This window comes from Jaculus jaculus, chromosome 2, assembly GCF_020740685.1.
Source record: "Jaculus jaculus isolate mJacJac1 chromosome 2, mJacJac1.mat.Y.cur, whole genome shotgun sequence".
Lineage (NCBI taxonomy): Eukaryota > Metazoa > Chordata > Mammalia > Rodentia > Dipodidae > Jaculus > Jaculus jaculus.
Window position 1 is genome coordinate 151,974,597 of NC_059103.1, and position 22,157 is coordinate 151,996,753.

The 22,157-nt window shown below is 41.9% G+C and overlaps 1 long non-coding RNA gene across 1 annotated transcript; it reads right to left on the reverse strand.

The window, feature by feature from the left end:
* Window positions 1–435: 435 nt before the first annotated feature.
* On the reverse strand, window positions 436–8,977 carry LOC123458510. The gene is made up of 3 exons (XR_006635698.1): window positions 8,730–8,977; window positions 3,994–4,070; window positions 436–1,062 (listed from the first exon to the last, which is right to left on the reverse strand). It is a non-coding gene; the product is annotated as an uncharacterized LOC123458510 (long non-coding RNA).
* Window positions 8,978–22,157: the final 13,180 nt, after the last annotated feature.

The following is a 22,157-nucleotide window of genomic DNA, read 5'->3' on the forward strand; positions in this document are numbered from 1 at the left end:
CTTTGCACTAGCTGCTGCATTGGCCTCAGAAGGCACAGAGCCATCACTTCATGTGACTGACTTGTTAAGAAGGGCTTCTCTACATCCCTGTTCATAGCTCATCCTGTTGGGTTCTTTGCCCAGAATTCATCGCTGTGTGCTTGCTTGTGTATCTGTGTGTTCAGTGACGACCTGGACATCTCTCTGGTTTACTGAAAAATGTGTCCCACAAAATGACACCTGTCTGCTGTATTCCTTTCTTGGCTAAACACATCAGCACTTAGTAGATACTCAAGAAGGATGAATTAAATGGAATAAGGCAAATTCTCTTATGTAATATTTAATTGAAAGTTTCTCTTCTCAGCCCTACACATTCCAATATGTAATTTCCAAATTCTAAGTGTACTTTGAGATGTTCAAATTCTGGCTTCCAGAATTCCAGCATGGTAGCCAACATTTGCACATGAGGTGTGCCGTGGGCTACTTCTGCATATGGATGTGGGCCAGGAAGGCAGCCGACGGGGTGTGTTGCTGAGCCTTTGCCACGGGACTCGGGGTGCTCATGCTGTCTTGCCTCTGGCATCCCTTCTCCTTTGGCATTCCCAAGGGAGAAGCACATGCAGAAAAACGCTAAGGACAGCTTTATTACTCAAGTTGATGACACCTCAGGTCCCAGTGACTGCTTGCTGGTGTGATGGGTCTGATGTATGAAGTGAGAGGCTCATAGCCCGAGGGGTGCATGGGAAGAGTGGGTGAAGTGGCAGCAGATGACAATGATGGCTTCATCTTCTCAGGCTCAGGTGCTTCAAATCATACTGACCACAGGCCAACAATGAGAAAGTGGCAGTGCATATCAGCAAAGGTGGGAGAGGGGACCTTGGCTCCAGGCTCCATGGGAGAGCCCACTAGTCTTTCACTATGACAGCAAAATGAAAAGTGTGGGGTGGAGTCCTTAAACATGAGACACATGTCCTGACCAGAAGACCTGGCATACCACTCTGAGAAATGCATCAGAGAACAATGCACACACGGCTCACGTAGACTTGCACTGGAATGCTTCCAGAAGCTCATGATGGTGGAAAACTGAAAAAAACAACAACATAAAAACATTTGCAATGGTGAATGAACAAACACATTGTAATTTATCTATATAATGGGGTATTGTTCAGTCACTTAAAAACTTGATACATAAAACATCACTGCATTAAGTAAAAAGAAAGAGCCAGGCAAAGAAGACTATACCTCATCCCCTGACACATGATCTAACCTGTATGATGCTCTAGAGAAAGAAGAATTATAATGACAGAATACACAGTGTGTGGTCCTGAGCCAAGAGGGAAGAAGGGGACTGTTTATACAAGGTAATATGCAAATTTGGGAATCTTGAGAAATGTCATAGCATTGGTGGTGGTTATACAACAGAAGGGGGAAAGAAAGCTCATTAAAATGTGTGCTAGTGGCTGGAAGCTGGAAGAGAGTCAGTCCCCAGACAGCCAGCGTGTCTAGTGCCAGAAGGTGGCACATGGGTGACTGGGGGAAAATGACCAATATCTGTCCAAGCAACTCATGGTCTAACCTACTTAGCAGCAAATAACCTGTAGTGATGCTCAAACAAGTGCAATAGTGGCACACAGCCACCTACTCTTGATTTGGCTAACTGATCCCCTCAGTGATACAGGACCCATAGCTGGAGCTGGGAAACAAGTCAGAACCATATCCAGACATAAGCCCACTCTCCATTATCAAGCTACCACCAATGGTGGGCTACAAGAGGGCCTACACCTATTAAACGCTCTATAAAAAAGTAAGGGTTATCTCATTTGGCTGGTGCTAACTTACTCTCCATTGGAGAATCTGCTTCTCTTTTTCAGATAGATGTAGATCCTAAGGAGAGAGCCACCCCATCATACCTCAAAAGGGCCCCGGCTGAAACGAAGAAAAATTGGCAAAACAAGCAAGGGTGCTGTTTTCTTGGTGAACCGGGTACCAGCACAAGGGTGAAGGAGATCAACACAGAAAAATCAACTCCTACCAAATCAGATTTCCAGAGCCTCAAAGGCCCCCAACACCTCATCACTGAAGCAGACCAAACATGAACCCAACATGGTTCAGGGAAATTTTGTGGAAGAGGGGGCAGAAAAAGTGGCAGAGTCACATGTTGGGTCATGATATGCAGAGACATTTATCCTACCCATAACTGTGGGCTAACTCCAGAATGCATGACCCATATACCTCAACAAGGAGGGGCCAAGGGGAGGGGGTAGGACATGGATGAGTCTAATGGTACCAAATTGACTGTATTCACTGAGTACAAAACTAATTAATAAAAAATAAAAAAAATGTATGCTTAAACTGGTGGATTTTATATTCTATTAATCTTATGTCACTGAGGCAACATATATGTGTGTATATACACATACATATGAACAGATGCATACACAGCCATAGAAATAGAGCCTATAAACCCTGGAGTCTGAAGCAAGGATGGGAACATTTCTTTCTTTTAAAGGCTAAGTAGAAGGAGAGCTAATGTGCATTTTTCCGTTTCCAGTTAAGAGATAGCCCCTAGGGCGTGTTCTAGCCAGACGACAATGGCTGACACACTTTCTGTTTCACCCAGTGTGGCTTTGAACGCTCATATTTCAGATGCTGCCATCACAAGCTCTTCTTTGTATTCGCTGATGGCATGCTCTCTGCTTGGGATTTTTTTTGTTGTTGTTCTTTCAAACAGCATTGGGGGATGGGCTTATGGTAGAAGAAGGGGGTCGTGTGTGGCAGGGTTATGCCCTTTCTGAGAACTAGCAATGCATAGTGGAGGGCTCTCATGGTTTGTGTGGCTAAGTTGTGACCTGAACTTGATGTGACTCAGTCTGATGTATCCTGTACATGACATGTCCCTATCATGAACTCATTTTCACAAAATTCCCACTGTGTGGTAACTTGGCTAGAGCCTACAGCTTTTGAAAAAGAAATTATTTATTTATTTGAGAGAGAGTATGGGCACACCAGGGCCTCTTGCCACTGCAAAGTGAACTCCAAATGCATGGGCCACACTTTATGTGAGCAACTGAAGCCAGGCCAGCATTGCAGGTTAAGTGCCTCTAAGGGCTCTTCTGCCCTGTCCTCAGCACAGCGCGAGTTGGCATTTTAACTAAGAATTTGGTCTGTCTGCAGCACGCAGTTGGGTGAGAGATTGGGTGGTGAACTTGTCAGTCAGTGCTAGCTACTAGAGTTCGTTGAGTTTTGGCTTCAGCCCCTCTGAGGAACAGCGTCAGGGAGGACAGGATAGAATCAGGTCCTCAACAGCTTACTGTCTGGCAAGTGTATTGTAAAATATTTGTATCTCACATCTGTACCTATTTAATGTAACTTCTCTATAGTATTTTAAAAACCAACAAGGTCAAAGTCACCTCTGAGGTAGGCATTCAGTCTTAAAACAAATCCCCTCTGGTACTATGGCGAGTGTTCATCTCCTAAACCAGATGGACCATTCTAGATTTACTGCAGCAGATGGTGGAGAAGAAGAATGGTCATGAGAGACCAGAGTTCTCATTAATGTAGTAAGCTAGAATTACAGCCCTCTCCTCTGTGAAGGGAGCCGTGGGGAGAGACACACACCTCTTTCCAATAGATATTTGTGAGGTTGAACTTTGAGGAATGGAACTGTTTCCATTTAAAGCTTAACTACTCAAGGAGGAATGTTCTTTCACACCAAATTTAAACTTGAAGGGAAACAGCCATTTGTAAGCACTGGTAAGGGCCATGGCTTTATGTGCCGCACCCAGTTCAAACCTTCTCCAAAATGGGCTGTTTCTGCCATCTACTGGCATTCTTGTGAACTACAGCTGGCGTTTTTTGTGAGAGATGAGAATTAATTCTGCTTTAATGTCATGGGATTAGTTTTTGTCTTCATGTCCTTTCATCCCTATCTGCCATCCGTGTGACTTTGAGGGAAATCATTGGCTGTTTATGTAACTAGGTTAATCAATCTGTATAATGGAGATAAGGACTTACCTCCTATGGTTTTTCATGAAGTTTATGTGACATAATGTGTAGAAAATGCATAGCAAACTGATTGACACAGGTGAATCCTGAAAAAAAAATCAATGAGGTTATATCTATAATCATTAGTCTAATTGTACAAACCCAGAGCTTAGAGAATAGGCCAAAGCATGGGAAATCAAGTTATGGAAATCTATGAGTATTTCAGAATAAATGAAGAGTGTAATATTGAAAGCTTGGCCGAAAATCAAGTTTATTTAGGCTTTTGCTGTATGCTGCCAACAAATGCATTATCTCAATTACACTTGCTTCTTTCCAACTGTCTTTCACCTCACGCCGAATGTTCCCATCACAGCAGACAGCTCATCACTCGGTGTGCATTTTAATGCTCTGCCTCATCTTTCTAAAGTTCCTCTCCTGCATTTTATTCTTCACAATCTTTAACTCCCAACTCAAGCGCCAGATTCTTATGCTGCTCTGCCAAGCGGGGTTCAGCTTCAGGTGTCCTACTGTGATCTTAATTTGAACATTTGAAACTGTGGAGGTTGGAATGGAAAATGCCCCTGTGGTTCAGCCTCCTACTTAATCCCTGGCTGGTGGAGCGTTTGGGAGATGGAGCCTTGAAGGAGGTTTGTCACTGGGGAAGACCTTGAGGTTTATTAGCCCAGCCCCACTGGATGCTCATAGCTTTCTCCCTCTTGCTGCCTCTTGCCTGTTGTGCTTTCCTCTCCATGAAGAAACTTCCTCCCAGAACTCTAAGCCTGAGGTAAACCCTTTCCTTCTATAGGTTGTTTCTGGTCAGGTGTTTTCTCCAAGCAATGAGAAAGTAACTACTCCAGACACAAGCAGGCTATTGATGAGAGGTCTGGATGGGATGTACTGCCCCAGAATTCGAGCCTGATACATGTATCTGACTGTCTTCCACAAAGAATAATTCCTGTGGTTCATGAATTTATTCACTTATCCATTAATTCACTTATCTTACAAAATATGAATGGACATTTGCTCTATGTAAGATACCATTGCTAGGTGTTTATTATCCCAAGAATAATAAAACATTTTTGCCTATAGATAGGATTTCATGTGTGTACTGTACAGCTTAGGTTGTTCTGGAATTCACAATTTTCCTGCTTCAAACCTCTGGGTGCTGGGATTATAGATATGTACCTGGTTATAATACACCATTGTAAAAAAATTTATAGGAGAAACAATGACAATGCCATAGGAAAATTGCCTTAATAGAACTGAGATCATGCCAACTTAGAGAATAAAAAGGAAGAGTTAATTCTGTGTAGGGTTGCCAGCCAAGCATCACAAGAAGAGCTTGTACTTGAGTTTTGAATGATGGTTGAAGTTTAACAGATTAGCATCAGAAGATTCCAGAGAGAGAGAGAGAGAGAGAGAGAGAGAGAGAGAGAGAGAGGGAGAGGGAGAGGGAGGGAGGGAGGGAGGGAGAGAGAGAGGGGGAGAGAGAGAGAGAGAGAGAGAAAAGCTAACACAGTATTTTGTGTGACATGGTATATCAGTCATAGTCTCATTGCTGGAACAAAACAGCTTACGAAAGGAAATTTCCAGCTGACAGGGTTTTTTTTGTTTTTGTTTCTTTTCTTGGTTTTTTGAGGTAGGGTCTCACTCTAGCCCAGGCTGACCTGGAATTCACTATGGAGTCTCAGGGTGGCCTCGAACTCACACCAATCCTCCTACCTCTGCCTCCGGAGTGCTGGGATTAAAGGCATGCACCACCACACCCAGCCCAGCTGACAGTTTTGAGGAAATGGTTCGTCATGGATGGGGAGAGTATGAGCGGAGCAGACAACTAGGCAACGCAGCTTCCCCTCAGCAGGGAGGAAGCGGGGAGAGCGCAGCAAGCGGGGCTGAGCTACAACAGCCACTCCTGACCCGAGGGACACGCCTCTCCCAGCCAGGCACCTCCCAAAGGCTCCACAAATTTCCCAAACAGCACCAGCAGCTGGGAATTAAGGCTGAGGTTCAGCACAAACACATGAAACTATGGGGGATATTTTATATTCAAACTCTCACATAAGGAGAAACTTAAAAGTCCCTTTGTGGCTGAAGAATTATCCTCCACGGAAGAAAGAAACTGGAAGTCAGGTTGTGGAGATAGAAAGAGGTGAGATTTGGAGGGCCCGAGGAGTTTTACAGGCCAAGATAGTAATTGTGTATTTTATATAGAAACCTATTAAAAGCTGAGGCTTTTTTTCTTTAGCTTTTCTCACTTCCCAAAGGAATGACTCTAAAACAATAGCATCAAAAAGCAGAGACAAGCCGGGGATGGTGGTGCACGCCTTTAATCCCAGCACTCGGGAGGCAGAGGTAGGAGGATCACCGTGAGTTCGAGGCCACCATGAACCTGCATAGTGAATTCCAGGTCAGCTTGAGCTAGAGTGAGACCCTACCTCGAAAAACCAAAATAAATATTTTTTTTTTTTTTAAAAAAAGCAGAGACTACTCTATATCAGGCATGGTACTTCAATATTTCACATGAGAACTTTTGACTACAAAAGTGGTGAGAGGGTATAGTTATTTTCTTGGAGAATATGAAAGAAGAACGTGAAGCTTGCAGTTTGGTAGTTTGTTCAAGATCAAATAGCTAGTCAGTGGACAAACTGGTATCAAATGTGACATGTGTGGCAGTTAATCCTCACTGTCAATTTGACAGGGTTTGGAATTACCTTTGAGGGGGCTTCTAGAGAGTGTTAACTGAAGAAAAAAGGCATACTGTGGAAGTACCATTCTGTGGCTGGAGTCTCAGACTATATAAAAAGGGAAATAGAGAGAGCCATCCCAGCACTGACGACATTCTCTCTCTGCTTCCTGGTTTTCTGTGATGCGAGCAAGCACTTGTGTTACGTTCCTACCATCATGGAGCTGCCCACTCCTGCTTCCCTTCTGGGATGGACTGTGTCCCTTTAAACCATGAGCCAAGATAAAGTTCTCTTCCCTATTTTGCTGCCATCAGGCATTTGATTACAGCAATAAGTAAAGGAACCCAAACAGCATTGCTGTCTGCAAAGCCCAGCCTCTTAATTCAGTTGCTCCTCTGGACTCATACTGTAGAAGGATTGCATTGGAGTCTGGATGTGGTGGTTTACAGTATAGTGCAGACCAAAAGTCAGAGGCCCATTTGGGAGAGATCAGGCTGAGAGGTAGGAAGAGTTTTAGCTTTGGTTTGGGTGGACAGAAAAATCACTGCCATTCTGGGGGGGGGGGGGGAAGCAAATTTCACTAACTAGGCTGCAAAAATTCCTAACTAGTGGTGCCTGCCTGTTAGCTTTTAGTATGTGTCTGCTAAAGTGTTCCTAAGGAAAGGTTTTCATCTCTGTTTGGTCCTACATACTGGCCTTCCTTCTTGAAATCCAGCATAATTTGGCCTTCAAAACCAAGCTGGTTGGAATGTAAAGAATTTGTTCAGTCATAAGAGTACATTGCCACGTCCTAGGATACAGAAAGACTAAATGCCTCCTCATAAAAATGCTCTGAGTCAGGAAGGGTCAGTAAAACCAGGATGAAATCACAACCCTGATAAAAGCACCAACAGTTCCCAGAGGCAAGGACAAAACGTCCTGGGAGTCTGCAGGGAGGGAGGAGTACTTGCTATGGTCCATGCGCAAAGGGCAGAGGTGGGTTTGTGGCAGAAGTGCGCATTCCTGTTGAACAAGAAGGATTTAGGTGAGGGTGATGGATTCTAGGTAGCAGGAAGAGTTTATCAAAGGGCCTGAGCAAGGCTGTGCTCAGCCTGTTGGGGGGAGAAGGACGTGATTCCTTTTTGTGGGAACAGGAGACATCAGGGCACAGTTGACAACAATCACAGAATTGGCACTATGACTGGGACTGTTCTGTTTGGAATAGCACCTCACAAGAAAAGTGAAAGGCAATTCTCTAGAAGAACCTATTCCTGCATTTTTATTATGTATCACACAATATAACACACACATGCGCGCGCGCGCGCGCCTTATTTTATTTATTTATTTATTTTTGGTTTTTCGAGGTAGGGTCTCACTCTAGTCCAGGCTGACCTGGAGCTCACTATGTATTCTCAGGCTGGTCTTGAGCTCATGGCGATCCTCCTACCTCTGCCTCCCAAGTGCTGGGATTAAAGGCTTGTGTCACCACACCTGGCTGCCATATATTTTTTATTTTTATTTATTTATTACAGACAGAGAGAGAGAAAAAGAGAAAATGAGAATGGGCACGCCAAGGCCTCTCACCATTGCAAACAAACTCCAGATGCACCATGCCACCCTGTGCATTTGGCTTATGTGGGACCTGGAAAATTGAACCTGAGTCCTTAGGCTGTGCAGGCATATGCTTTAAGTGCTAAGCCATCTCTCCAGCCCCTGGCTGCCATATTTTACTTTTGAAAACCTATTTATTTTCTTGAAAATTTTATTTTCATAAATCACTGGCTTGGTAGTTATGGTGCCTGATACCTGAAATCAAGAATTAAGAAACAAACAAAAAACAACCCCCACCTGATAGTGCACACCTTTAATCCCAGCACTCAAGGGCCAGATGTAGGAGGATCACTATGAGTTCAAGGCCAGCCTGGGACTACAATGAGACCCTACCTCAAAAACAACAACAAAAGAATTAGAGGGGCTGATACAAGAGAATTACAGAGGCCAAGGCCAGCCTGGAGCTATATAGAGAGTACCTGACTATCCAGGCCTGCAGAATGAATCCAAATCTCAAAGCAACAATAACAAGAAAACCAAACAAAGCCTCACCTCACTGGGTTGCATGCCCTTGTAGATCCTCAGTCTTCAAGTAGCTGTACAGCATTGCTGGCGAGTGCCTGGCACTCTGCAGACTTCACATTTGCTGAATGAATGACAAGCTCATTTCCCGGCTCTATACGTGTGATTGAGTGGAGATGTGCTTTTAAACAAACACACACATCGGAGAGGAAAAGAAAGCTAAGCATGAACTCTGAAGTCCAGAAAGAGCTCAGCGGTTGTACTTAGAACACATGACCATTGCCTATGGGCCCTGTTTCCTATCTGTAAAGCATCACAGAATGAGAATCTTTCCCGTAAGCTGTGACATTGGAAAGGCACACTGGAAAGCACCGCACAAGCATTAGCTGCTATGCTGGTGATGTGAGAGTTCCAGTTTAGAGCTGTTGCCTTGGGCTCTTGGCACCAATGACTCTTTTCTCAAGAGACTACCTCTCCCATCTTGCCTTCCTGTCTTTTAATTTCACTTTTTGAATTGAATACACAACAACAACAAAGAGGCATGCATATGAAAACCATCACTTTTCTTTGCTCGAGCGGGTTGCAAGCCTCCTCTGGCGGCTCAGTGGGCACACGCAGACGGCTGCTGGCCAGCAGCACAGTAGGCCGCCCGGGCCATCTGGTGCTCTGCGAGGGCCATATGGACCATGGTCCTCACTTTGGAAACGCCAAATCTCTTCTTATGTGGGTTCAGTCCTTGGCTGCGCTCCCCAGTTCTGGGGAACGGGCACAGATGCGGTGACAGCTTCTTTACCTTTGATGTGAAGCCTGAGCTTTTCCATGGGCATCTCACTCTGGCGAAGTGACAAGCCAGCCCCGAGACATCTGTGATACAAGAGAATCCAGGAGTCTCTCCTACTACTGCTCCTGTTCCTTACAAAGAGAAGAAAACTACCTTTTCCTCTTCTCTCCTCTGCTGCCGCAAGCTGGGCTGTCTCCCTGACCTACAGCAGCCTGCTGGGTGATTAGCTCTTAACCACTGCAGCTTATTAGTGTCCGAGACAATGACTTGTGAAGTTCCAAGGTAGAGTCTGGCTCCTGTTGGGAAAATCTCAACCGGCTTTACAACTTCCAAGATGTCGGCTAAGCTCTCCTTGAAATCTTGCTTCTCAAAAGTAGGAGCTCCAGTCAAATCTTAATCAGTTTTGGAAAGTAAGTTTTTGAGGCTTTTGATACATAAATAAGAGTGGAGGACTGCTTGTTTAAAGATATCCATGGCTTAGAAATATTTTAAAATGGATCGTAAGTGACAGGATATAGGCTAAGCTGATTTTCAGTAAAACTACAGATTCAAGTGTGCCTTCAACTGATATAATGGCTTTTCTACCTTCCTCAGTTTGTCCTTCCCTCCCTCCCCCCTCCTTCCCTTCCTTCCTTCCTTCTCTCTCTCTTTTTCTCCTTCTCTTTCTTTTTCCAGTATGGCTGCAATTCATTTCATATCATGGACTTTTCCTCCCACATGCACTAGCATGTTACTATAAATTAATTAAAGATGTCAGCCCCTGAAGATAAAATTTAACCTGTTTTTCAATAGTATCCTGCAGGAAGACATAAGCTATTAATCTCCATTCTCTCCATGGCATAGTTTCCATGTCCTGCTCCTTTTCTTGGGTAGTTATTGATTCTACTTCTGTTTTAAAACAAAACAAAACAAACAAACAAACAAACAGGCTATTTTCCTTCTAGTCATTCCTATTAGCCTTGTCCATCCTGAAGCATTTTCCATATATTGCCACCATAATAGAATGATTTGGGTCCAGCTCAGTGAGCTTTGATCAAAAGCTTAATTATCCATGTCTTGTTCTTTGTATCAGCCTGCACTGTACTGTGTGTGTGTGTGTGTGTGTGTGTGTGTGTGTGTGTGTGTGTGTATGCATACACACATGTGAGTTCAGTGATGGTGTGAAGTATTTTATTTACTACAGAAAGAACAGGAAAGTTTCATGAGCCACAAACATCTCCCAAGTATCCATTACAAATTTTGATCTTACCTTTTCAATCAGATGAAGTTCCATTTAGTTTTGGGTTTATACATACTTAAAAGTTTTAATTTATTTTTTAAAATTTATTTTATGAAAAAGAGAAAGAGAGACAGAGAGGTAGATATATACAGAGAAAGAAAATGGGTGCATGAGGGCCTCTAGATACTGCCACTAAACTCCAGATGCATGCGCCATCTTGTGCATCTGGCTTTTTGTGGGTACTGGGGAATTGAACCAGGATCCTTTGGCATTGCAGGCAAACACCTTAGCTATTGAGCCATTTCTCCAGCCCTTGTGGTGCTCTTTGAGGGATTAACAAACCAAAAGCTAAATAATTCGGCAATAAATATAACCTATAGGTAATAATATTTTGAAGGAAGGAATCAAGGGGTTTGCGCCAGAGTTTCCACCAGCATCCTTTTGCTTTAGCCACTCCACACAATAAAATCTAGCACAGTTATGCAAACTCAGCTTAAGTAGCTCCTGTGTTTACACAGAAACTCTCTGGTCATCACTGTGCACTATGAGATCTATGGCAACTTACTCTTGGAGGCCTGAGCATGGCGCTGCCCTGCCCTGCCCAAACTCATTTCTATGCTCAAGGTTAATGTCTCCTGTCTCTCTTTGGCTCTCATCATTGTGCTAGCCTTTAACCTGCTTCAACTGCCCTCCCACTGCTCTGCAGTGGGCACTTAGTTCAGGCTCAGCAGCCACCTGTTGTGGTAACAGTACTCATGATGACAGTAAACATGGAAGAGAATGCAGGGACGTGGAAGGGAGCCCCACCCTCCACTGCCCAATAGGCCACAGGAGCTTGGTCAGTTGGTGTGACTAGGATCCAACTAGCACTGAGAACTCATCATATCCTACTTTTGACCCTTCATCGCTTCCCTATGCAGGGGAGAATTCAGATCTTGAGAGGTCCAAATACAATCTGGAAGTTTTTCTATGAAAAACAATAAAAATTACAGAAAATAATGACAGACTTAGCTACAAAATGAACATTCATTTAGAATGCTAAAAGGCAGTAAATTACAAATTTTAAAAAGCTGGCATATCTGAAACATTACAAATGCCAAAAATTATATAATTTTCAAATTATTAAATATTTGATGCATACTATAATAATTTTCTACTTTTTTTTTTTTTTTTTGCTTTTGTTTTTTCAGGTAGGGTCTCACTCTAGCTGAGGCTGACCTGGAATTCACTATGTAGTCTTGAGCTGTCCTTGAACCCATAGCAATCCTCCTACCTTTGCCTCCTAAGTGCTAGGATGAAAGGTGTGGGCCTGGTAACTTTCCTATGTTTTTGAATGCATAGTCTGATTACTTTTTAGATAACACATTATAGGATTTCAGAGAATTTCCAATTTACTCAAGCAGTGACCAATTTCAACTTGCAACACTATACTCATTACTTACTTTGCTGTAAATGTCCCTTTGGTAGTAGCATATTATGAACTTCATGTTATCTTAATCAGTATTTGTATTGCCTGTCAAATCAGCAAGAAATTAATATCTTTCTGTGTGCTTATATAATTTGTTCTTTTTTATTAATATCAAATTATTTACATTCATAATATCAAATGGTTTACATTCATTATTTATTTTCAAGATATATCACTTATCTTTTATCCTATTTTATTATTTCCTTGTATGTATATATATGCATGTGTGTGTATGCATATGTGTGTGCCACAGTATGTGTGACAGGGTGAGAGGACAACCTTGGGTGTTTCTTCTCAGCTTTCCCCATCTTCTAGACAGGGTCTCTTATTGTTGCTACATGTGAGCATCCACGTTCTTCTGGCTCCATCTCCTGTTATCGTAGGTGCATTGGAAACACAGACATGTGTGTCACTTTCCATCTAGCTATACACAGGTACTGAGGAAGATTGGACTCAGCCTTTAATTGATGACCCATCTTTCTAGACCTAATTTCATCTTAAGTAATTTTGGCCCTTGAAATAATTTCAAGTTAACAATACAATTATATTCTGGAAAGATGGCTTAATGGTTAAGGTGCTTGCCTATGAAGCCTAAGGACTCATGTTTGACTCTCCAGATCCCACGTTAGCCAGATGCACAAAGGTGAGGCAAGCACAAGGTTTCACATGCCCACTAGGTGACTCAAGCATTTGGAGTTTGATTTCAGTGGCTGAGGCCCTGACAACTCTTTCTCTCTGTCTCTCATTTTCTCTAAAATGAAAAATGAAAAAGTATAAAAAAGAAACAAAATACAACTAGTTTCTAAATGTTAGACTATCCATTCTTAGTACACTAGCTTTTTATTTTTTATTTTTGCTTGTGTGTGTGGTGTGATGTATGTGTATGTGGTGTATGTTTGTGTAACGTGCCCACGTGGCATCTGAGGCACTTGCCTGTGGTGGGGTATGCTCTCTTGTGATGGATAGAATAGAACATTGGTTGTCCTGCTTCATTGCTCTTCTGGCCCATTCTTGCTTGAGCCAGTCTCTTACTGATCCCAGAGCTTGTAATTTTTTTTTACTCTGTGTGTGTGTGTGTGTGTGTGTGTGTGTGTGTGTGTGTGTTCCAGTGATTCCCTGGTCTTTGTTCCTGAATGGGTCTGGGTTGCAGGTATGCATGGTCATACCCAGCTGTTTAGTCTGGGCTCTGGAAATTCAAACTCAGCTTTTGAACCTATAAAAGACTTGCATAGGCATTTCTCCAGCAAGAGATGCAAAAGGCTAACAAACACATGGAAAGATACTTAGAATCACTGTCCTTTAAGGAAGTGCAAATCAAAGTCAATAGTAGGTACCACTTCACACCCCCAATATGAAATATAATGAAAAAAGTATTGGTAAAGGTGCAGAGAAGCTCGTGGAAATGCAAAATTATTCAGCCACTGTGGAAAACAGTTTTGCAGATCCTCAAAAATAAATAAATAAATAAATAAATAAATAAATAAATAAATAAATAAAGTTAGGGCCAAGAATGTAGCTCCATAATAGAGAGCCTGCCTACCATGTGTGAAGTTCTGGATTTGATCCTCAGCATTGAAAAAAAAAAGTTAGACATAGAATGACTATATGAGCTTACAGTTCCACCACTAGACATGTATTGAGAAAGAACTGAAACCTGTACTCAGGTCCACCCACACATTGTTAGTAGATAGCAACACTAGTCACAATTGTTAAAAGATGGAAACAATTAAATGCTCAAAACAGATAAAAGGATCAATAAATAATGGTTATACAGTGAAATATTATTCACAAAGGCAGCTGAGTAATGATAAATGCCAAAATATGGATGATCCTCCCAAAGCTAAACATACAGGTTCACATATATAAGTTACATGAAATAACTAGCACATACATAGAACAGAATGCAGATTGGTAACTATAAGGGGCTATGAAGAGATAAAATAAGGAGTAACTACTTACTTGGTATGATATTTTTATTTATTTTTTATTTTTTATTGGTACGATTTTTTTACTTTGGAATTTTGAGAATGCTTGGTATTAAAAAGAAGTGGTTACACATTATAAATATACCAAATATCACTTAATTGTTCATGTTAAAATGGTTATTTTTTATGTCATGAGACTTGTACTTCAAATATTTTTTATGATTTTATTTTATGTTTTATTTTTTATTTTATTTTATTTTTTGATATAGAGTCTTGCTCTATCCCAGGCTGGCCTGGAATCCACTATGTAGCCACAGGGTGGCATTGAACTCATGTTGATCCTTCTACTTCTGAGTGCTGGGATTAAAGGCTTGTGCTACTATGCCAGGCTTGAATTTTATTATTTTTTTAATTTTAATTTTTTTCCAGATTTCCCTCTTAACCATTTTGTTGACAACTTCCATAAATATAGACCATATACCATGATCATAATCCCTTCCCCTTTCTTCCTCCTTAACCCCCTTCCACTGAATTCCATCTTCTTTCCAACTAGTCTCTCCTTTATTTTGATGTCATCATTTCTTCCCTCCTATCATGCAGGTCTTATGTAGGTAGTGTCGGCCACTCTCAGGTCAGGAATATCAAGACGACTTTGTGTTCCCTTCCTTTGGTTCTTACATTCTTTCCACCACTTCTTCCACAATGGACCCTAAGCCTTGGAGAGTATGATACAGATTTCTCAGTGTGAACATTCCACCATAATTTCTCAGCACTTCAGTGAGTTTTGAATCACACCAGTGGACACTGCTAACTGAAAAGGGAATCTTCTCTAACCAAAAGTGAGTGAGAGTATTTAGCCAGGCGTGGTGGTGCATGCCTTTAATCCCAGCACTCAAGAGGCAGAGGCAGGAGGATTGCTGTGAGTTCAAGGCCACCCTGAGACTCCACAGTGAATTCCAGGTCAGCCTGGGCTAGAGTGGGACCCTACCTTGAAAAACAAAAAAAAAAAAAACAAAAAAAAAAAGTGAGAGTAGCATTAACATATGTGGATAAACATAAGTATGTAGAGGGCAGTTTGGTGGGTATAGTATTTCCATTTAGCCAGATTACAGTAGTAGTTTCCCCCTTAGGGCTTATGACCTCCCCAGCCATAGGCTTTTTATTAGGTTTTCAGTACTAGACAAGAATTACCTCCTGTGAAGTGGGTCTTAAGTCCAATTAGAGTTCAGTTGGTTTCCTCCATAACAAACATACCACTATTGCACCAGTTGGTATATTTGGCCTGGCTGGCCAGTCATAAAGCTTGCATGGTCCACTTATAGATAAGACCATTGTTGACTTTTCTCTCCCAACAAACTGCATAGCTCAAATTATCTTTCAAACTGAGAATGGTGGGAGGCACTTGGGAGGCAGAGGTAGGAGGATCACAGTGTGTTCGAGGCCAACTTAGGACTATAGAGTAAATTTCAGGTCAGCCTGGGCTAAAGTGAGACTCTATCTTGAAAAAAAGAACAACAAAAATAAATCTTTTAAAAGTCAGCAGAGGGAAGGTGTTAGGAGCCGTGCAGACGCTATTACAAGTTGGTGCCGGTTTCTGGCCTCTTATTGGTCACAGCTGGTGTAAATCAAGCACAGTGCGCATGCTCCAACCCGTCGTGGGCCGATGCTAATGAGGCATCCAGAAAGTAACCAATCACTGGTGGCCACATATCCGCAGTTAACCAATCATTTGTGGGTAAGCGGCCTAAAACCCTATATAAACAGTTGCCTTTCGTGGTTCTGGGTCTTCGCATCTTCGCATCTAGCAGTTTGGCAGTCCCCAATAAAGTGTGTTCAGAAGAATCCTGATTGTGGTGTCCTCCTTGCTGGTGAGGCGGGCGTGACAAGTGGTGCCGAAACCCGGGAATTGAAGAACATCTTGCACCAGCGAAGACCCCTGTTTTAAGGAGGATTCAGAACTGACACACGGGACGGACGGATCCGGACTTTTTTCTGAGAGGTATGCTGCCCTGGGAGGTTGATGCTATTGTTATGATTTTCTTCTTGCCCTGTGTGCTCCTTAAAGTGAAAGAGGGCCAGAGGACTTTAGCGGAACATCAGGACAGTATGTCAGAAACAGAAAAAAGGGAACAAAAAGGAAAACAGAATAAAAGGAAGGAACAAAATGTAATGAAGGTTAATGGTAAAAAGAAAACTAAGGTTAATGGTAAAAAGGAAACTAAGGTTAAAGATTTAGAAGGTAATAAAAGGAAGGAACAAAATGTAATGAAGGTTAATGGTAAAAAGAAAACTAAGGTTAATGGTAAAAAGGAAACTAAGGTTAAAGATTTAGAAGGGAATAAAAGGAAGGAACAAAATGTAATGAAGGGTAATGATAAAAAGGAAACTAAGGTTAAAGATTTAGAAGGTAATAAAAGGAAGGAACAAAATGTAATGAAGGGTAATGATAAAAAGAAAACTAAGGTTAAAGATTTAGAAGGTAATAAAAGGAAGGAACAAAATGTAATGAAGGGTAATGATAAAAAGGAAACTAAGGTTAAAGATTTGGAAGGTAATGATTTGTATCCTTTATTAAGTGAATTCAAACATTTACAAGTGGCAAGCTCATCAAGTTCTGAGACTGCTTCTGTAAGATCTTTTGAATCTTCAGATAGCGAAGGGGAGTTGGACTTGTATGATGAGGCTCTGTTAGAGGAGGAAGCTGACAGGCATCAGGCTGAGAGATATCGCCCTGAGCCGCCTGTTGTGCCTTCTGCCCCACCTTTAACAAATAGGGAAGTACTGAGATACATGGAGGGAACTTCTTTCTGCAAGCCAAAAGAAATAAGAAAAATTCAACAAATATTTCCAGTGTTTGACGATCCAGCTCAGGGCCGATATCATGAGCCCATAGGACATAAACAGTTAAAAGATCTTGCAGAGTCAGTTAGGACGTATGGGACTAATGCCTCCTTTACTCAGGCTCAGGTAGAGAGGCTCACTGCTCATGCAATGACTCCTGCAGATTGGTATAATACAGTGAAAGCCTGCTTAACAATGGGACAATATCTTGATTGGAAATCTATCTATCAAGATGCCTGTGCCACTCAGGCTAGACAAAATGCTGCTAATGGTCAGCCATTTTGGACTTATGAAATGTTGACTGGCCAGGGACAATGGACGGTTAATCAGACGGCCTACCCTGTGGAGGTATATGGACAGATTAACCAGATAGCTGTACGAGCATGGAAAAGCCTGCCCAATAAAGGAGAAGTTACTGGCAACTTAACAAAAATAGTTCAAGGCATAAATGAACCTTTTTCGGATTTTGTGGCAAGAATAATGGAGGCTGCAGGTAGAATTTTTGGAGACCCTGATACTGCTATGCCCCTTATAGAACAGCTTGTTTATGAGCAATGTACAAAGGAGTGTAGAAATGCTATTACACCATGGAAAGGAAAAGGGCTTAATGCCTGGATGAAAGCATGCAGAGAGATAGGAGGTCCTTTGTCTAATGCGGGGATAGCAGCAGCTGTCCTTGCTGCAAAGAGGATTAGAGACATTACTTGCTATAATTGTGGGAAAAGAGGACACATAAAAAGGCAGTGTAAGAGTCAGATTCCAGGAAGTCAAGACAGAGTTAATGTACAGAAGAAAGTTCCTGGGATGTGTCCACGTTGTGGGAAGGGTAAACATTGGGCCAATGAGTGTAGGTTAGTTAAAGATATTAAGGGGAGAGTGCTCACAAATGATTCTAATAGCCAGCCAAAAAACGGACAGGGGGGCCCTCGACCCCAGGGCCCTCAAATGTATGGGGCCATGAATGTCGAGCCACCCAAGGTATCCATGAGGCCACCGGGGAGCCACGGAGAGCCACTCTGGGTTCCGCAGGGTTGGACCTCTGTGCCACCACCCGAGCAGTATTAACACCACAAATGGGTTGTCAACCAATCCCCTCTGATTTTAAAGGACCCCTGCCCTCTGATACAGTAGGCTTGGTGCTAGGACGCTCATCTTCAGCTCTGAAAGGCTTAATTGTTCACCCTGGAGTTATAGATGAGGATTATGAAGGACAAGTAAAAATTCTGTGCTCTTCCCCTAGAGGGATATCTTCTATTTCCTGTGGGGATCGTATTGCTCAGCTTTTAGTATTGCCTAGCCTACATGGCTTGTTCCCTTATAAAAAGGATATTAGAGGAACAAAAGGTCTTGGATCCTCCAGAGGAGGATGTGCCTATGTCTCACTGGATCTGGATGAAAGACCAACCTTGGAGTTAATTATTCGAGGAAAAATTTTCTCTGGTATTTTAGATACGGGAGCAGATACTAGTATTATCTCCACCAAATGGTGGCCTTCTAATTGGCCTGTCAATCAGTCTTCACAAACCTTACAAGGGTTGGGATATGAGTCTTCTCCTAGTATAAGTGCTCAGGCTTTAAGATGGAGGGATCATGAAGGACGTGCGGGAGAATTCATACCATATGTACTCCCTTTACCAGTAAATTTGTGGGGACGAGATATTTTACATCAGATGAAGTTTAAATTGACTAATGATTACTCTAGTCAGAGTCAACAAATTATGAGAGATATGGGGTGTGTTCCAGAAAAAGGATTAGGAAAAATGTCACAAGGAAGTCCAGAGCCTGTGACTGGTACTCAAAAATTAGATCGGAAAGGACTGGGTTTTTCCTAGGGGCCATTGAGGATGCTTTGCCCATACCCTGGGTGACGGAGGCACCTGTGTGGGTACCCCAATGGCCTCTCACCTCCGAGAAATTAAGAGCAGCAAAAGAACTTGTGCAGGAACAATTAGAGCAGGGACATTTAGAATCCTCACAATCACCCTGGAATACTCCTATTTTTGTGATCAAGAAAAAGTCAGGAAAATGGAGACTTTTACATGACCTGAGAGCTATTAATACTCAAATGCAAATTATGGGACCTATACAAAAAGGTCTGCCTTTATTGTCAGTGCTGCCAAAACATTGGGAACTTATTATAGTGGATATTAAAGACTGTTTTTTCTCCATCCCTTTGCATCAGAGTGATAGACAAAGATTTGCCTTTACTTTACCATCTGTCAATCATGAGGAACCTGATGCTAGATATCAGTGGAAGGTCCTGCCACAAGGCATGGCCAATAGCCCAACTATGTGTCAATTGTTTGTTTCTCATGCCATTAAGCCAATAAGACAACAATTTCCAAAAATAAAAATTTGCCATTACATGGATGATATTTTATTATGTGGGCAATCTGAAGAGGACCTAAAAGTAGCTTATTCGAGATTAAATGAATCTTTAAAATTAAAAGGTTTAATAATTGCTCCTTTAAAGGTACAAGAAGGAGTAATAGGTAGTTTCTTAGGTACAAAAATATATCCTGATAAAATTACCCCTCAAAAGGTCACAATCCGTAGAGATCATTTAAAAACTTTAAATGATTTTCAAAAATTATTAGGAGACATTAATTGGCTTAGACCTTTTTTGAGGATTCCCACATCTGAGTTAAAACCTTTGTTTCAAATTTTAGAAGGAGAAGCTCACATTACTTCTCCTCGTAATCTTAATCCTGAAGCTATTAAGGTATTAGAAAAAATAGAAAAGGCTATACAAAGTTCTCAGTTAATTAGAATAACAGAAGATCAACCTTTTTCGCTGTGTATAATACAATCATCCTTGTTACCCACTGCTGTTTTGTGGCAGGATGGACCTCTGTTATGGGTCCATTCTCATTCCTCTCCAGGAAAAGTTATTGGACATTATCCTACGTTAGTTGCAGAGCTTGCTTTAAAAGGACTTCAACTAGCCATCACACATTTTGCCAAATTTCCTGAAACAATCATTGTTCCCTATACTACATTTCAAGTTCAAACTCTCTGTGCCACTATTGATACGTGGGCCATTTTAAGATGCACCTTTTCTGGAGAAATAGATAACCATTATCCTAAACATCCGCTGTTACAGTTTGCTCTCACTCAAGAAATAATTTTCCCTAAAATTACTAGTTCTCAACCTCTTTTAGGAGCTATAGACATTTATACTGATGGATCAAAGACAGGTCTGGGGAGCTATGTTATTGACCAAGTGCCAGTACAATTACAATTTAATTTAACTTCCCCACAATTGGTGGAATGTGCAGTAGTTGCTTTGGTGTTGCGACAATTTTCAAAACTTATTAATATTATCTCAGACTCCCATTATGTTGTAAATGCTGTTAAACAATTAGAAGTTGCTGGACCTATTAATGCCAAAAGTAAAGTAGCACATATCTTTCATGATATTCAAAATTCTATCAGAAATAGGTGTCATCCCTTTTTTATACAACATATTCGAGCTCACACTCTGTTGTCTGGCCCTATGGCTAGAGCTAATGAATTGGCTGATGTCGCCACAAAACACCTTTTTTGGGTTGCAAACAGGTACAAAGCTGCTGTAGATTTTCATAAACTGTATCATGTTCCTGCTCAAACCTTAAGATATAAATTTCAGCTAACTAGAGCTGAAGCTAGAAATATTGTACTCCAATGTCCTAATTGCGCAGAGTTCAGACATACTCCTTGTCTGGGCATTAATCCTCGAGGCTTGCGCCCTTTACATTTGTGGCAAATGGATGTAACTCATATTCCTGCTTTTGGAAAAATGAAATATCTTCATGTCTCTGTGGATACTTACTCTGGTATTATACATGCCACAGCCCTTGCTGGGGAAAAGGTGTCCCATGTCATCACTCATTGCTTGGAGGCCTGGGCTGCTTGGGGAAAACCCTACAGTCTTAAAACAGACAATGGTCCGGCCTATACTTCAAAGACTTTTCAGCAATTTTGTCAACGCTTAGGTGTAGAACACAAGACAGGATTACCTTATAACCCACAAGCACAAGGGATTGTGGAACGTGCTCATGGTTCACTCAAGACATATTTATCTAAACAAAAAGGGGGAATAGGCCCCACGACGTTGGGACCTAAAGGAACTATTTCCCTAGCTCTTTTTACACTTAATTTTTTAAATTTGGACGTGATGGGTAGGTCAGCAGCAGACAGGCATTGTCTGCCACCATCACCAGTTTCAGAAAAAATAAAATGGAAAGATGTTATATCTAATCAATGGAAGGGCCCGGATCTTGTTTTAATAAGATCCAGGGGAGCTGTTTGTGTTTTTCCACAGGATCAAGACAATCCCATTTGGGTTCCTGCCAGACTGACGCGAGTGGTCAAAGAGAGTCCAGAAAAGGATGAAGATCGTGATTGCTGTGCTGATGATATTACCCCTGTTCAACCTGCTGGGGATATGGACAGAACCCTGTTGGGGAATACTCTCAGTATTCCCAAAACCTCTACCTGTAATTCATGATGCTGTTCTCCTAGTTCTATGACTTTGTTTAGAACCAAAAAGAGATTTTGGGATTACTACAGCCATTGTGGCTGCTATTACTATATGCTGTTCTCCTAGTTCTATGACTTCGTTTAGAACCAAAAGAAATTTTGGGATTACTACAGCCATTGTGGCTGCTATTACTATACAAACTGCTGCGACTTTGAATAATTTATCAGCTAATGTAGCTAATCTGTAAAATGCGAAGTCAAAGACTCAGAGACATTGCTATGCTAGTGCAAGCATTTGCTGCACTGGAAATAGGACATTCACCTAACGCTTGATTGATAACTCTGAAACAATAGGGAGCTGAAACCAGTGATTGGTGCTTACTCTGGGCCTTGTTGGTACTTGCATGATGTGCCTGTGTGTAATTTTGCGATTGCTTGACCTGGACGTTTTCTCCCTTCGTTTGAGCTGTCTTGTGGCCTTTGCACCCTGAGAGCTTATTCTCATTGCACCAGGTTAGGCATAAGACTTTTAGTTTTATTTCACACTCAGCCTTTGCACATCCCTGAGGAATAACTCATTGCACAGGATAAGGTGAGTTGTGAGTTTTCCAAGGCCTTATAACCTTGATCGCCTGTTGCCAGAAGTGGGAAAGGCTAGATCGGTGATTTGGTCCCTTGGTGTCTAAATAATAAAAAAGGGGGAGATGTTAGGAGCCGTGCAGACGCTATTACAAGTTGGCGCCGGTTTCTGGCCTCTTATTGG